This window comes from Mercenaria mercenaria, chromosome 16 (assembly GCF_021730395.1).
Source record: "Mercenaria mercenaria strain notata chromosome 16, MADL_Memer_1, whole genome shotgun sequence".
Taxonomy (NCBI): Eukaryota; Metazoa; Mollusca; class Bivalvia; order Venerida; family Veneridae; genus Mercenaria; species Mercenaria mercenaria.
The window spans coordinates 55,875,644-55,893,129 of NC_069376.1; positions in this window are offsets into that span (position 1 = coordinate 55,875,644).

Genomic DNA, 17,486 nt, shown 5'->3' on the forward strand with positions numbered 1-17,486 from the left:
ATCCGAGACAGAATAAGGCTACCCAGAGGTTCAGGGAATGTGTCAGAGGTCCTACATAGTCTGCCAGGGAACATCTATGAGATAGCCAACATAGACTACCAGGGAACATCTGTCAGAGTTTCAACATGGGCTACCAGGGAGCATCTGTCAGCGGTTCAACACAGACTACCAGGGAACATCTATTAGAGTTTCAACATAAGCTACCAGTGAACATCTTTCAGAGGTTCAACACAGACTACCAGGGAATATATACCAGAGGTTCAACATAGACTACATGGGAACATCTATTAGAGTTTCAACACAGACTACCAGTGAACATCTTTCAGAGGTCCAACACAGACTACCAGTGAATATATACCTGAGGTTCAACATAGACTACATGGGAACATCTATCAGAGTTTCCACATAGACTACCAGGGAACATCTTTCAGAGATTCAACACAGACAACCAGGAAACATTTATTAGAGTTTCAACACAGACTACAAGGGAATATCTTTCAGAGATTCAACACAGGCTACCAGAGAACATCTTTCAGAGGTCCAACACAGACTACCAGGGAATATATACCAGAGGTTCAACACAGACTACCAGGGAATATATACCAGGGGTTCTACACAGACTACCAGGGAATATATACCAGAGGTTCAACACAGACTACCAGGGAATATATACCAGAGGTTCAACACAGACTACCAGGGAATATATACCAGAGATTCAACACAGACTACCAGGGAATATATACCAAAGGTTCAACACAGACTACCAGGGAATATATACCAGAGGTTCAACACAGACTACCAAGGAATATATACCAAAGGTTCAACACAGACTACCAGGGAATATATACCAGAGATTCAACACAGACTACCAGGGAATATATACCAAAGGTTCAACACAGACTACCAGGGAATATATACCAGAGGTTCAACACAGACTACCAGCGAATATATACCAGAGATTCAACAAAGACTACCAGAGAATATCTTTCAGAGATTCAACACAGACTACCAGGGAATATATACCAGAGATTCAACAAAGACTACCAGGGAATATATACAAGAGGTTCAACACAGACTACCAGGGAATATATACCAGAGGTTCAACACAGACTACCAGGGAACATATACCAGAGGTTCAACACAGACTACCAGGGAATATATACCAGAGATTCAACACAGACTACCAGTGAATATATACCAGAGGTTCAACACAGACTACCAGGGAATATATACCAAAGATTCAAGACAGACTACAAGGGAATATCTTTCAGAGGTTCAACACAGACTACCAGAGAATATCTTTTAGAGATTCAACACAGACTACCAGGGAATATATACCAGAGATTCAACACAGACTACCAGGGAATATATATCAGAGATTCAACACAGACAACCAGGAAACATCTATTAGAAGTTCAACACAGGCTACCAGAGAACATCTTTCAGAGGTTCAACACAGACTACAAGGGATTATATACCAGAGGTTCAACACAGACTACCAGGGAATATATACCAGAGATTCAACACAGACTACCAGGGAATATATACCAGAGGTTCAACACAGACTACCAGGGAATATATACCAGAGATTCAACACAGACAAGCAGGAAACATCTATTAGAGTTTCAACACAGGCTACCAGAGAACATCTCTCAGAGGTTCAACACAGACTACAAGGGAATATATACCAGAGGTTCAACACAGACTACAAGGGAATATATACCAGAGATTCAACACAGACTACCAGGGAATATATACCAGAGGTTCAACACAGACTACAAGGGAATATATACCAGAGGTTCAACACAGACTACAAGGGAATATATACCAGAGATTCAACACAGACTACCAGGGAATATATACCTGAGGTTCAACACAGACTACAAGGGAATATATACCAGAGATTCAACACAGACAAGCAGGAAACATCTATTAGAGTTTCAACACAGGCTACCAGAGAACATCTCTCAGAGGTTCAACACAGACTACAAGGGAATATATACCAGAGGTTCAACATAGACTACCAGGTAATAAATACCAGAGGTTCAACACAGACTACCAGGGAATATATACCAGAGGTTCAACACAGACTACCAGGGAACATATACCTGAGGTTCAACACAGACTACAAGGGAATATATACCAGAGGTTCAACACAGACTACCAGGGAATATATACCAGAGGTTCAACACAGACTACCAGGGAATATATACCAGAGGTTCAACACAGACAACCAGGGAACATATACCAGAGGTTCAACACAGACTACCAGGGAACATATACCAGAGGTTCAACACAGACTACCAGGGAACATATACCAGAGATTCAACACAGACTACCAGGGAATATATACCAGAGATTCAACACAAACAACCAGGAAACATCTATTAAAGTTTCAACACAGGCTACCAGAGAACATCTTTCAGAGGTTCAACACAGACTACCAGGGAATGTATACCAGAGGTTCAACATAGACTACATGGGAACATCTATTAGAGTTGCCACATAGACTACCAGGGAACATCTTTAAGAGGTCCAACACAGACAACCAGGAAACATCTATTAGAGTTTCAACATAGGCTACCTGAGCACAACTATCAGATAGCCAACATAGACTACAAAGGAAAATCTACCAGAGGTTCAACATAGGCTACCAGTGAATACATATCAGAGGGTCAATATAAGTTACCAAAGAACATCTTTCAGAGGTTCAACATAGACAACCAAATTTTCAACTACTGAAACACTGGTGGTAAACGCGCAATCCAATTCCCGCCGGGAATACGCTTAAAATGGGTTGCGCAACGTCCGGTGCTGGTGTTGCGCGTAAAAAAAGACGAAATTGAGGTATGTGAAGTTATGATTTTGCTTAGTATGAGACAACAATAAATTTTCTCGAAAAAAAGCATAATGCTATTCGACACAAATATGATAATACATCATATATGTAAAATATCTGGTTTGTAATTTACGATTCGGCTCTATTATCACAAAAACTCGGGCGACCAGAAGCGTGATAAAAAGTATGAAATCAACAAAAATAGAAGTTTCTGACCTCATATGCCTAATCTAAGGACATCTGATGCTTTTTATGATAACTTAACTGTTATAAAGTAACGAATATCAAAAATATTTGCCTCAAATCCTGCTTACGGGGACATAATAGACAAAAAAAAATAATCGGGAATGGGGTTGCGCACCGGGAATGGAGTTGCTCGTATACATCATAATGTATAAAATGTATACGCGCAACGCCATTCCCGGGGCGCAACCCCATTCCCGGTTATTTTTTTGCCAATCTTTCCCCCAAAAGCAACAGTTCATTCAAGTGTATGTAATATTCATGACTTTTACACGCCTTTGATCATTAGAAGCGTCACATTTCCAGAAAGAAGGCAACAGAGTTAGAAAATTTGCATTTTCCATGATTCCATGCTTTTTTGACAGCTCGAGTTTTCGTGATAACAGAGCTAATTCTTAAATTAATAAATTGGTATTTCACACATATGATCTTTATTCATTTTTGTGTCGAATAGCATTTTGCTTTTTTTCGAAAGCACCGTTTAAATGTGTCATTATTTACAAAAACAAAAACCCACCTACCTCGATTTTGTATATATTGATGCGCAACACCAGCACCGGAGGTCGCGCAACCAATTTTAAGCGTATTCTCAGTAGGAATTGGATTGCGCATTTACCACCCGTGTGAAATATTCTAGTGTGCTATTAAACAATGTTATGCTACACTGAACATTTGGCTGAGTCAAGTCCTCAGAATTTGATGAAAAAGTCCCTGCTACTAGCTCAGGCTAAGCTGCGTCAATCATCTTGTAAGCTCTTAAGTATGGAGTAAACTCTCAATAAATTCGTCGAGTATGAAACAAGACATTTAAGAAAAGCTTTGTTAAGGTATTAGGCCCATAATAGAGTACCTCCTTTTTGAAGAGTATTCAATTCCTATCATAAACCTACTGTGACTGCAATTTTCAGGGGGTAGGGGTGGGGGTGCGTAGGTTCAAGCCCTACTGGGACCAATTTATTTTCCTTATTATCCTTTTTTTCTAGTAAGTTTTTACTTCTTTCTATTGTACAAAAGTGGAAAAAATTCATTTGTTAAGCGATTTCTTGCTGTTCAAAGTGGATTAACCTCTGAAACAGAAGGGGTAGAGTTAGACATCTTTAAAAATACCGAGTTACATGCGGTAAAAGTTCTCTATTTTGCCTTCATTCATTAGATTACATGTTGTGGAAGAAATGTCGGTAGGTTTTACTTCAGCCCCAAGGTTATTTTTGAATGAAGTGAGCAAATTTCAAAAAATAGACCTGCAGGATTCGAGCTTAATTTTTCAATGTTGGGAGTAAGAATTCTGTCTCATTAAATCCGTTTACTTGAGGCACCCTAGAAAAAATTATATTGACAGTTTTATTTTAAGTTTTATAATTGTTCACCAATAGTTTAGTGTTTCTTTCATAAAAAATAATGGTTTAATGAATTATCTGCAAACGTTTTGGATAAAGGCCGCCACATTGAAATTTGTCCCTACTTGAGCTTGAGGAAATACCATAAATTACACAAAATTAATAAAAAATGGCACGGTAAAAGTTTTTAAAATTTGCAACAAAGTGTTGAAGCACGGTCAGCTGTAAGAATTGACCAAGCAAATGCCATTTTTTAAACATTACTATTAGGGGCCTAATTCCTTAAGGGATAGATAAATTGTTTCAAACAGACGCGAAAGAAACTGTTTGATAGCCTGATATCATAAAAATATTTTAATAATTAAATATCGTAACAATACTTTCCTTATTGGCACTATTTACAGACATCCTCATTATACTGTTGATTTTTGGGACAGACTGGCTGTATGTATTGATAAAGCTACCGAAATATCAAATAACATTGTTCTTGTTGGAGATGTAAATGAAAATCAACTTAGTGACACCAATACAAAATTAAACGACTTGCTCATGATATATAACGTGACTAATTTTATTACAGAAGCAACTCGCGTCTCAAATAACTCTAGTACCTTAATCGATCCTATAGCCGTTTCAAATGGCATTTCGGTGTTTCAGGCCGGTATTTTGAAAACAGAAAATTATATAAGCGATCATTACGGTACATATGTACATACTGAAATTAACCTTCAACGTAATATACCTTTTAAAAGAAAAGTATGGAATTATAAACGCGCCGATTTTGAAATGTTTAATAATCTGATACAAACAACTAAGTGGTCCTTTTTATACGACAATACTCTTAATAACGCTTGCGACTCCTTTGTTAGCAAATTTCTAGAATTAGCAAGAACATGTATACCGTCATCTTTTGTTACTGGCCGTCCTAACGACAAACCTTGGTACAATTCAGAGATACGTAAAACCTCGCGACAACGTGATCGGCTGAAAACCACCGCAATTCGCTCCTGAAAAGATTCTGATTGGCACAAATATAAATGTACACGCAAAAAAGTAAATAATATGATAAAACATGCAAAAGAGCTATTTTACAGTAATATAGAATTTACCTTGAATGACCTCACCAACACAGACCCGTGTCAATATTGGAAAATTGTTAAAATGTTAGTCAAAGAAAACACAAAAGGAAGTAACATTATCCCAACTCTTGTAAATAATGACCAAAGTTTTTCTGTGTCTGATACTGAAAAGGCAAATACTCTGAATAATTATTTTGTGTCTATTTCAAATTTAGATGATTCGAATGTTTCTCTTCCATCTTTCTTTGCCAAGACAGACTCTTTGATAAATGATATAACAATTTCAGAACAAGATATATTTGATGTTATTTCTAACCTGCAATTAAACAAAGCATCTGGACCCGACGAAATAAGCCATCGTATGTTAAAAGGAACAGCATCCACAGTTAAAAAACCACTTACTGTTTTATTTAACAGGTCCGTACAAGAAGGCATTTACCCAAACTGTTGGAAACAAGCTAATGTTATGCCACTTTCCAAAAAAGGAGAAAGTAACATCCCATCTAAGTATAGACCAATCTCTTTAAACAGTTGTGTAGGTAAAGTCATGGAACGTGTTATTTTTAAATACATGCACAATTTTTTAATGTCAAACGATTTAATATACAAAAGTCAATCAGGGTTTCTACCAGGACATTCCACAGTTTTTCAACTCATAGATATTTATAACCAAATCTGCAAATCTTTTGACGAAAAAAAAGCAACATGTATAGTCTTTTGTGATGAAGGCGTAAGCGCCGAAACGTTGATAAAAGATAAATTTGTTGTTGTTGTTGAATTTTACCATCGTGATATATCAAAAGCATTTGATAGAGTTTGGCATAAGGGTCTTACTTTTAAACTTAGACAACATGGCTTTTCAGGCAAACTAATTGACTGGATTACTCACTATCTTTCAAATCGCAGCCAAAATGTCTTCATTAATTCCTCTTTCTCAGACTCTAAAGAGCTTAAAGCTGGTGTTCCTCAAGGCTCAGTGTTAGGTCCTCTTCTCTTTCTAATATACGTTAACGACATCGCAGATTCACTTATAAGTACGACACGATTATTTGCAGATGATAGTTCTCTAGCCGCTTCGTCTTCCGATATACACGAAATTGAACTCAGTTCTCTAAAGTCTGACCTTATAAAAATATCAGAATGGTCAAAACAATGGCTGGTTACATTTAATCCTACAAAAACAGAGGCTATGTTCTTTTCCCTCGCGCGTAGACAATGTCCTAATCTATTGTTTGAAAATACTCAGTTAAATTGTGTCGATTATCACAAACATCTTGGCATAACACTCTCTAAAGATGGATCTTGGCACGAGCATATATCTAATATTGTAAAGTCGGCAGCAAAAATTCTAGGATCTATGAGAGCGCTGAAATTTAAACTTAGAAGGCACACCCTAAACAAAATCTATATAGCTTACTTGAGACCAGTTCTAGAATATGCCTCTGTTGTTTGGAATAACTGTGCGAATTATGAAAAAGATCAATTAGAAAAGATTCAACTTGAAGCAGCGCATATTGTTACTAGGCTAACGCGTTCAGTATCAATAGAAAGACTTCTTAACGAAATTGGATGGGTTTCTCTTTCTGACCGCAGAAAAATACAAAAATTAATTTTAATATACAAAGGAAAAAATGATGATCTTCCAACATATTTACTAGATTTATTTCCATCGATCGTGAATGACTCAAACCAGTACAATTTAAGAAACAATGCCGATTTTGAAACTTTAGCTTTACTCCCAATCTACTATTCCCTCTGCAATAAAATTATGGAATGATCTGAACATTGAAACTCGTCAACTACCAACTCTTTCGGCTTTCAAAAGTAAACTTAAAGAAATTTTCAAGCCTCCACAATTCCCTACTTTTTACTTAATTGGTGACAGACGATACTCTGTGTTTCACGCTAGGATACGAAACAAGTGCAGTAATCTAAACGCCGACTTGTTTAATAATCACATCAGAGAAAATCCAAACTGCGACTGCTGATCCGAAACGGAAGACGCAGAACACTATTTCTTTAAATGCACTCGTTTTTCACATCAAAGAAGAGAACTTTTTACTAAAACAAGATTATTTCACCCACTAAGTGTCAATAAGCTTTTATATGGCAATGATAATATTTCTATAGAAGATAACACTACTCTTTTCACAGAAGTTCAAAACTATATCAAACATACAAGACGTTTCGACAGTACATAATGTATTTCTCATGTCCTCTTGTCATTATTACGTTACTTTGGGATAGGATGTTTGTAATTACTGGGTAGACACTCGGGGATATAGAGCAGCATATATTTCTTTTTCTTTTCTTCTCTAGCTCAACTATAATGATTACAACCATAACTTGACTAATACTAAAATTTATTAATTATCATTGTGTAATTATTATCATAAATACTATTATTGTTATCATTTTGTTACTACATCATCGTGTAATTATTATCATAAATACTATTATTTTAAGACTCCGGTTACCATAATCCAACACACTTGGTTCGATTCCCGAACAGCTTGGTCTGCTTTGCGTAATAATTGTTTATGGTGGTCATTCATGTACATTTGGGGGAATCTCATACCCAAACGGAAGATTAGGTCTCCCAACAATAATTAAAAACACAACAACTTTACTTCAATTAAAGACATCATGTTATTATTATTATTATTATTATCATCATTATTCATATCGGGCAAATGCCCACACAGTGATAAATTTATTACAACTAGCACTATGAATTGTCACTTATTTAAACAGTCAGTGTCAATATGCTTATTTCAATAGATAGATCTTCTGCGGTACCAAATAGGTGACAGATAGATCAGATCCTCCGCGGTACCATATAGGCGACAGATAGATCAGATCCTCCGCGGGACCATATTGGCGACAAATAGATCAAGTCCTTAGAACACTGTTTTCAAATTAAACGTCTGTCCCTGTATTGCGTAAAGCTTCCTATAATTTGTCCTGCTGTCGTTGTGGAGATATGTGGCCGCTAAGTAATTCTGAAGTCGCGATAGAAACACAACTAAGCACATCTGACTGGCGCGTAGCGGAAACTCAAGCTTAAGGTGTTATGTGACAAACGAAGAATAAAAACTATTTTAAGCCATCCCCTGATTTGCTTGACCCAGTGGACTAATATGGTAAGTTATTAAAGTGTTACACAACACGCAAGATTTGTTACACCATGCACTACCGTGCTACACCATGTACGGACGCGCTACACCATGCGCTAACGTGCTACACCATACACTAACGTGCTACACATGCACGAACGTGCTACACCACGCACTAACGTGCTACACATGCACTGACGTGCTACACCATGCACTAACGTGCTACACCATGCACTTACGTGCTACACCACGCACTAACGTGCTACACCACACACTAATGTGTTACACCACGCACTAACGTGCTACACATGCACAACGTGCTACACTAGTATGCACCAACCGGCTGCAGGGCCCCCCAAAACATTAGCCAAACAACAAGGATTACTCGAGAGACACCAAAATATGCACGAGCGAACCTCGAGGCCCTGTAAGATCGTATTTTTAAATTTGTTGTACGCAGTAACAGGGGAGGCTTAAAATACGTTCACTTGAACACGTTTAATGGTAAAAGATTTACTAAGATTATCCGTTTTAATGAATTTCGAATAGCTGGAAAATACATGCAACTCTAAAGCTAGAATTTCCGCCACAAAATTTTCTCGAGAAAATTTCCGCCAAATTCTAGCCTTAGTTCTCTCGTCGAGTCGAAGTGCGACGCAAAGTTTATCAAGTGAAAAAATCAAGGCCGGAGTTACACGAATGGATACATCTGCGCGAAATAATGATTATAATTCTATCGCTTTATAAGAAATGTCAATTTTGAGAATCCTGTTACGACTGTTCTGAACTATTTCCTTATGCCCTATTCCATTTGTACGGCGAAGTTTATCAATGGACACGTGAAACGTTACACAAGGAGAGGACCATTGTGGTACCAAGGAGGTCTGTTGTAGGAGCATGTGTAACCTGACAGTTTCGAATTGAATGTTTAGAGTAATAACATTACCCAGCATAACCGTCAAACTAGGAATCAGGAACATTGTTGTAATTACTGGGTAGACACTCGGGGATATAGAGCAGCATATATTTCTTTTTCTTTTCTTCTCTAGCTCAACTATAATGATTACAACCATAACTTGACTAATACTAAAATTTATTAATTATCATTGTGTAATTATTATCATAAATACTATTATTGTTATCATTTTGTTACTACATCATCGTGTAATTATTATCATAAATACTATTATTGTTATCATTTTGTTACTACATCATCGTGTAATTATTATCATAAATACTATTAGGGTTATCATTTTGTTACTACATTGATATCATCATCATCATAATATTTCCCTTCTTCTTCTTCTTCTTTTTCTTCTCCTTCATCTTTTTATCTTTGTAGTTATTATCACTATCATATATCTTTGTATAAGGAATGCTTAATTAAACTAATACACTCGTTCATTTTTCATTTGCTATTAATGTTACGCACTTGGGAAGGGCTGACTTCTAATGTTGCAATAACTTGTAGCCCAACCCATTTGCTTTTGTTACTTATTATGTATATGTGCTATGTATTATGTGTTCAGAAGCAATACAATATGATTAAATAAAAAACATAAAAATATTTTCAGTTTTTAGTTCATAAGTTCATACTGTAATGATCAAAGTATTTTAGTAAACTGACACAAAAAGTATTTAATTTTACCTAAAATCAGTTCAGCATATCTTTATAGTCTTCGTTCAATTCATTAAGTTTCTTTTATTTTTGTTGTTTTTTCCCCTCCGATAACTTTTTGAACTCTAACCTTATATATAACAGTTGACTGACCGAAAGACTGTATAGCTTACCCTAAAATAACAAAACAAAACTTGGATATTGATCTGACATGAGTCGCATCACATTAAAATTTTAGTAAGACCACCCAGGGGATATTTTGAATTTTTGATTCATGCAAACGTTTGTATAAACTTTTCTCATTCGAACAAAATATATTTTCTGTGTTGGTTTATTGAAACATAACGGTTCACTATATCAGGATCAGGATCATGCACGACAATTTCAATGTAGTTTAAAAATAAGATGAGCCGAACCATGAGGAAACCAACATAGTGCTTTTGCGACCAGCGTGGATGCAGACCAGCCTGCGCATCCAGTCTGTCAGGATCCATGCTGTTCGCTTTCAAAACCTATTGCCATTAGAGAAACCGTTAGCGAACAGCATGGATCCTGACCAGACTATGCGGATGCGTAGGCTGGTCAGGATCCATGCTGATCGCAGATGCACTATGTTGGTTTTCGCATGGCGCGGCTCAGATTATAAATATATTTTCACTGATACGGAACATCCCGCTAAAGAATGTTATCGTATATAAACGGCAGGCATGTTATTACAATACAATGTAAAGGAACTGTCCTAATATAACAGAACCAGCGCTGTGAAGCTGCACATGTGAAACTAAAAAAAAATAAAACAGTTAAAAACATTGGAAAGACAAGAAATAAAAAGATATTTCATTTGTATTACATTTGTTATCAAGCTATCTTTCAAACTTAATATCGCACTTGAACATTTTCACTCTTAGCCATGTTACTTGTGAAAATATTTCATTTGATGTTCTCTAAGGCAAAGCTATCTTCTTCTGTTATCGGTATTTTATCTCCTTCTTTGAGAATAGACATTTTTAGATATGAATTGTGAATTCCGTAACAGAATTACAGCAATGACATCTCTGTATTTCTATAGTTTAACACAAGACTAGAATTGAACTGTTAACTGTTTAGCTATACATCAGTGTTTACCGTCAAAATCCACATTTTCATATATATCTGCCACGACTGATTGGTTTATCCTTCTACACAGAAATATAGCCCTGCAAGAAACTATTGTGGTTGTTTGTGTCGTTTTGTTATTCGTTCTTTGACAGCGACACAACTAAATGTCATTATGGTGCCCCGCCTAACGCAGCCCCGCCAAACGCCCGCCCCACCGAACTTCGCTCTGACAAACGTCGCCCCGCCTACAGAAATTTATCAGGGTAAGGGTTAACTGATTTTCCTAGAATAACATCTAAAACTCTAGATAGAATACGTCGCCCCTACGAAAGTGGCCCCGCCGAACGTCGCTCTTCTAAACGTTGCCAAACGTCCCGTGCAAAACATTCCCCCGCCTGACTCGAGGGCACGGATGTTACATCGCACTATTTCCCTTCAAGTGTTAAAGTAACTGTTCACATAAGATTTGACATGACGCTGAGCCAAGTGTGACATGATCTTTCAGCCAGTGATCTGGTGTTTGCTCAGTACAATCCATCTTACAGAGGCAAGCATTAAGTATTTTCCCAATGTACCAAAGCTATAATCTGACGGGCTGGCACGCACGCACGCACACGCGCACACATGCACACATACACACGCACGCACACATACTGCCCTCTGTATATCTATATTTCATGAATAAAAAATCTTGTTATTATAAGTTACAAATCTTATCATTTTTTTTTTTTTTGTATTTAGAAAGAAATTAACTTTGCCGTTATTATAAAAATACACCTGTGATGGTGTCGTTTATTATGGGGGCAAGGGACAGTAGATTTGAAAATTCCACAAATCTACGCTGATAACAGGGCGAAAAGAGTCATAAAAATCCAATTTTAAGAAATTCCAGGCAAATTTTGAGCGGATGTATTGCATATACTTAGCACTTCATTGTGTGACATTTTAAGCCTGCCGATTCTGTTGTTTCTATGATAAAAACGAATAAAACTCAGGTTTCAGGACACAAAATATAGAGACAAAAATGGCCCAAATGCACACCTTGCGCGACCTGTACCGTATTATCTGCAAATGACTGACCTAAAACACATGTATATTTTTAAAGCATGTGGCCAGACGAAAAAAATGGTGGAAAGAAAAGTGTCTTATAACCGTTTACTTCTTCCGCAAATTTGAGCTGAATCTGGATGGATGGATGACCGTTTCCATTTCGTCTGAATTCCGTTACCTCAGGTAAGATTTTAGACCCGGCCGTCTACACGGAGCTAGGAATATCGATTCAAGCACATGTTTATTTTACACAATAATTACTCGTACAGTCCATAAAATAAACAAACGTGTTTGTAAACATGGACGGATCCAAACAGAAGGGGAAGAAGCACTTTATAGAAATACTTCGATGGCAAAATACAATACATATCGTAGCCCTGACCAACCTAATAAACCGGACCAGTCTATTTTATAAGTACAACAACACGGTTGACCCATTTAAACGAGGTGTACGCAGGAATTCTTAGTTCTATAAACATCATAAATAACCAGTTGAATATATATGCCTTTAAAATACGTCTATCTATTTTATTTTTTAAAAAACGCCAAATACGTAACTGGCCCCTGCCAATAAGCAGAATGATTTTCATTTCCGTATGTCGGGTCCATGCTTTAAAGATATTTAAATTTCATCTTTCATTAAAATAATATATTATAGATACCAACATTAATCGCAGGAAATCCTCATTAAATAAATTAACAATTAACATCACTAAATATATTAACTTGTTGTGTTTGAAAACACCTTCCATTTAGTGATTATACACATTCATACTGCACTTAGCTATACATGTTTTAGGTGTGTTCGGTTTTAAACGTTACACACGGTTCATAAGTTGGTGCTAATATATCTTTAATCTATGTTATCCGGATAAATGACGTAACGCCATGACTTCCGGTTTATCAAACATGCAGAACTACCTTAAAAAGTTTGTTAATTATTTGAGTACTCGTTCACGTGTCTTATGGTCATTTGTACTACGATAGGTTTAGTTGTACTAAATCCACTAACAGGATCCTCACTGCCGTTTAATCAGAGCATGTCAACATATAGAGAAATATGACAAATATTCTTTAAAGAACGAAAAACAACGTATTTTAAAATTTTGTAATGTTTATATAGAAGCGATTGTTATTTGTACTGTAAGTGACTATCAAATTAAAAAAGATTTAAAAAGCCAGAATTAGACCACTGCTACATGTATATTAGGCGTAAAAAATTGTTTGTTTCGGTATCCCGACCTACCCTAAATTTTTGGCCCGACCCTAAATGTTTTTATGGCCTTGGAGAATATTTTTTTCAACTTTTTATGCTTTAAACATGGTCAGTGATGTTAGAAATCAACTTACTGACGCTCTAAAGGCATAACCCCCTTATTTGCATTATTTTTTTACACAAAAATAATTTCCGAAAAGTCTCACTAAATAAGAAAAAATCAAGAAAAAAAAATTCCGACATACCTACGAACACGTTACCGGAAACAAAGATTTTTTTTAACAATATGTGTTCCTGTTTTTTTTTCTTTCTATTCTCCCTCAATTCTTTCTTACTTTACTCTCATTCGTTAATCCATTCATTCAATCTTTCAATTATACAACCAGTCAATCAATAATTTAATCAATAATTCAACCGCTCATTGACTTATTATTTTTCTCTTCTTGCTTTATTTTTTCTTCGTTTTGTCTTTCTTCATTTTCTTACATCTTTTCGTTCGTCCGGTCTGCTATTCAGAAACTTACTATTTCTGTTTTCTTCTCTTCTTTCTTTCTTTCTTTCTTTCTTTCTGTTTTTATATATTTATTTATTTCTTCCTTTTCTTTCTTCATCTTTCTATCTTTAGTTTCCACTCATTTATGTAACGGTTATTTGGTTATGACTTTCATTCCGCTTTATTTAAGCTCCAGTTTTCTATTTTCTTGACTTGTGTTTTCCTGAGACAACCTTGGGTTTATTAATTATAAAAAAAAACCCTCGTCGTAAGACTTATACATCTAATTTTTCACCAAGAAACATGATCTTGGGTTAGATATTGTTTGTATTCAGTCTGAACTCGAAAACCCACCTTTCAACCCAGGTTTTCAACCCTCTCGCTCCAAAACAACTACTCAGCGCTGACGCGACTTGTTCTATCAGAAAAGTCATTAACCGGTCATTTTGAACAAAACCTTATATACAAAATATATACATCCGTGTACGCAGTGGTACGTAGTTATTTTAATCTTTAATATCTTGGTTTCTAATGTGACAAAATATCACAGGAATACTAAAATTTGAAGCCGGAAGTTAGGTATCGGACTTTCGAATCCGAATACTTTAAACCTGCCAATGAAATTAATAGCTGAATCCTGATTGGTCAAAATGATCCGTCGCCGTTCTATTTATCACACACTTTTTACGGTTAACTTTTATCCTAATGAACTTGTCCATCTTTTAATTTGGACAGTATCATATAAAAGGGGTGCTTACCAAAAAAATACTGACTGAATGGCGAACGGTGAAGATCAGCACGGATATATGCAGGCTACTCTGGCACGGTGACTCTGGTCGCAAAGGCAGAATCAATCGTGTTTATCATGATATGGGTTAATAGATTTTATTCCGCTACTGGAAAACTGTAGAAAAAAAGTAATGATCACCATGTTCATATTTACTTAAACAGTCGACCAGATACCTTCTAAATCTGACTTTGACAGGATGCAATATATGTATGTACCCTTATACGACTATACCCCCAGCAGAGCTATTGTAAAAGTGTCGTCTTACGGTTGTAAGCGGACACTTTATAAATAGAAGTGCCCTGTATGCGGACACTTTATAAATAGAACTGTCCTGTATGAACGCACTCTATCAGTTAACTACCTGCACGTGAAGTTCGTGAACAAAGTCATAAACTGTGCCTGATGTAAAAAATGTCCGTTTTCAAGGTGAATTAATTTTAATCTTCTAGCTGTTGAAGGTATCAGTATTTTAGAATTGCAATATAAATAAAGCTTTTTAAACAACACGAAATATTAATTTACACTTATACAGAACGGAAATGATTACCACAGTCATCATAAAACATCTGCAATATCTGACAAATTAAAAATTAATGGGCCGCGCCATGTGAAAACTACGGTGTTTCGTTAGGGCCAGCTCCCTACGAAGGCGAAGGTACAAGTGAACGATGACGAAGCGCGCCAGTACGATGGCGATAACACGACAGTCCGATGGCGAAGCGCGACAATATGATGGTGACAGTCCATCGTACTGTCGCGCTTCGCCATCGCATCTTCGTTCTTCACAATCGTACTGTTGCCTTCCTATCAATCATGCGCAGAACTTATTTGTACGACGTATTACCGCCCAAGTGTATAAATAGTGCTCAAACACGGTTTGCTATATATTTTATTATTTCGATTCTAATATGCCCTTAATCTAAAACAGTAGATAAAATGAAAATTTAGTAGCGCTCTTTTTGGGTCGCAACAAAAACTTTGACGTCAACGCATGTTTACGTCATATCATTCCAGCGTTGAGACAAGCATATAAGAATTACTAATAATATTCTGTAACGTAAATTTACAAGAAAAATCCAAAATTATTGTTTGTTTGTTTTGGGTTTAACGCCGTTTTTCAACAGTATTTCAGTCATGTAACGGCGGGCAGTTCACCTAACCAGTGTTGCTGGATTCTGTACCAGTACAAACCTGTTCTTCGCAAGTAACTGCCAACTTCCCCACATGAGTCAGAGGTGGAGGACTAATGATTTCAGACACAATGTCGTTTATCAAATAGTCACGGAGAACATACGCCCCGCCCGAGGATCCAACTCGCGACCCCGAGATCCTGAGCTAACCGGGTGGGCTTCTGGACCTAATCAAATGTTATTTATATTAGATATTTTTAATTTCACACGTGCAGAGTAAACAATTTGTTATTTGATTAAAAATAACACTCTGACTGGTGATATTTGTTTGAATAGTTTGTTCGAGTTAGATACACAATGATTAAGCAAGGGAGACCTTAGAGTGTAATCAATGTTAAGGTGAACCAGGCATTCAGCATCATGTGCTCAGGTAAGCTTAGTTACCATTCTTTTTGTGAGCCTACATAGCTCCGTTTTCCGTTTAACTGTCTGTTTTAAAAACATTTGAGGCGAGTATATTGCTAACAGATATTATAGACACCTTTTATAAAGTCCATTATCAAATTTACAACAAACCTCTATTTAACTGGTAAAACGTAATATATATATATAAAGTATATGGTACCTACATTACAAAATGGCACATCCAGCAACGGAGCTCCGAAGCCTCAATGTAAACAGTAAGGGGTGGTACTAAGAGGTCAAGGATTCCGTGTTGTTTGTTCGTTTCCTCGTTAAAAAGCATTTGTCATTTTAACAACTTGTATCATGTAGTGATGTATACCAATGTACAAACAAATGTACACCCACCCGTTTGAAATTTGAATGCACGAAAATTTCGGGTAATACCACTAGCTGATACAAGATGTCTAGAAAGGCACACGATAATAATTTAATGTTTATCTTTCGAAAAAAAAATTATTTATTTATTTATTTATTTATTTATTTATTTATTGAATAATATATTCAGTACACTTATCGTCGTATAAGTCAGATACAGTTACTCGTTTTTTCTTCAAAAGTGTCCTCTTACAGACGTAAGAAGCCGTTTCGCTAGGACGAACACCAATTTTATTCTCGGCTTCGCCTCGGACAATATTGGTGTTCGTCCTAGCGAAACGGCTTCTTATGTCTGTAAAAGGACACTTTTGAAGAAAAACTCGTACTGTATCTATTACATAAGTTTTACCTTAGAACAGGTAAAGTAGATGTTATGCATATTTGCAAGATTTCGCATGAACTTGTACAGTTAGAGCCACAAAGGGAGGTTATCGGAAACAATGAATTTGTTAATATTTCTGCTATGCTAATTAATATTCAGACCTGAGGAAACAATTATCGAAAATAGGATTGACCAATAAATTCGTATAGTTTTGTTTATCGCATAGTCCTTAACTATTCCTACTTATAACATTATTTACCGTTTGCATCCATATATCACGTCTAAAAAATGCGGTTTCTGGTCTGGTCTCTGTCT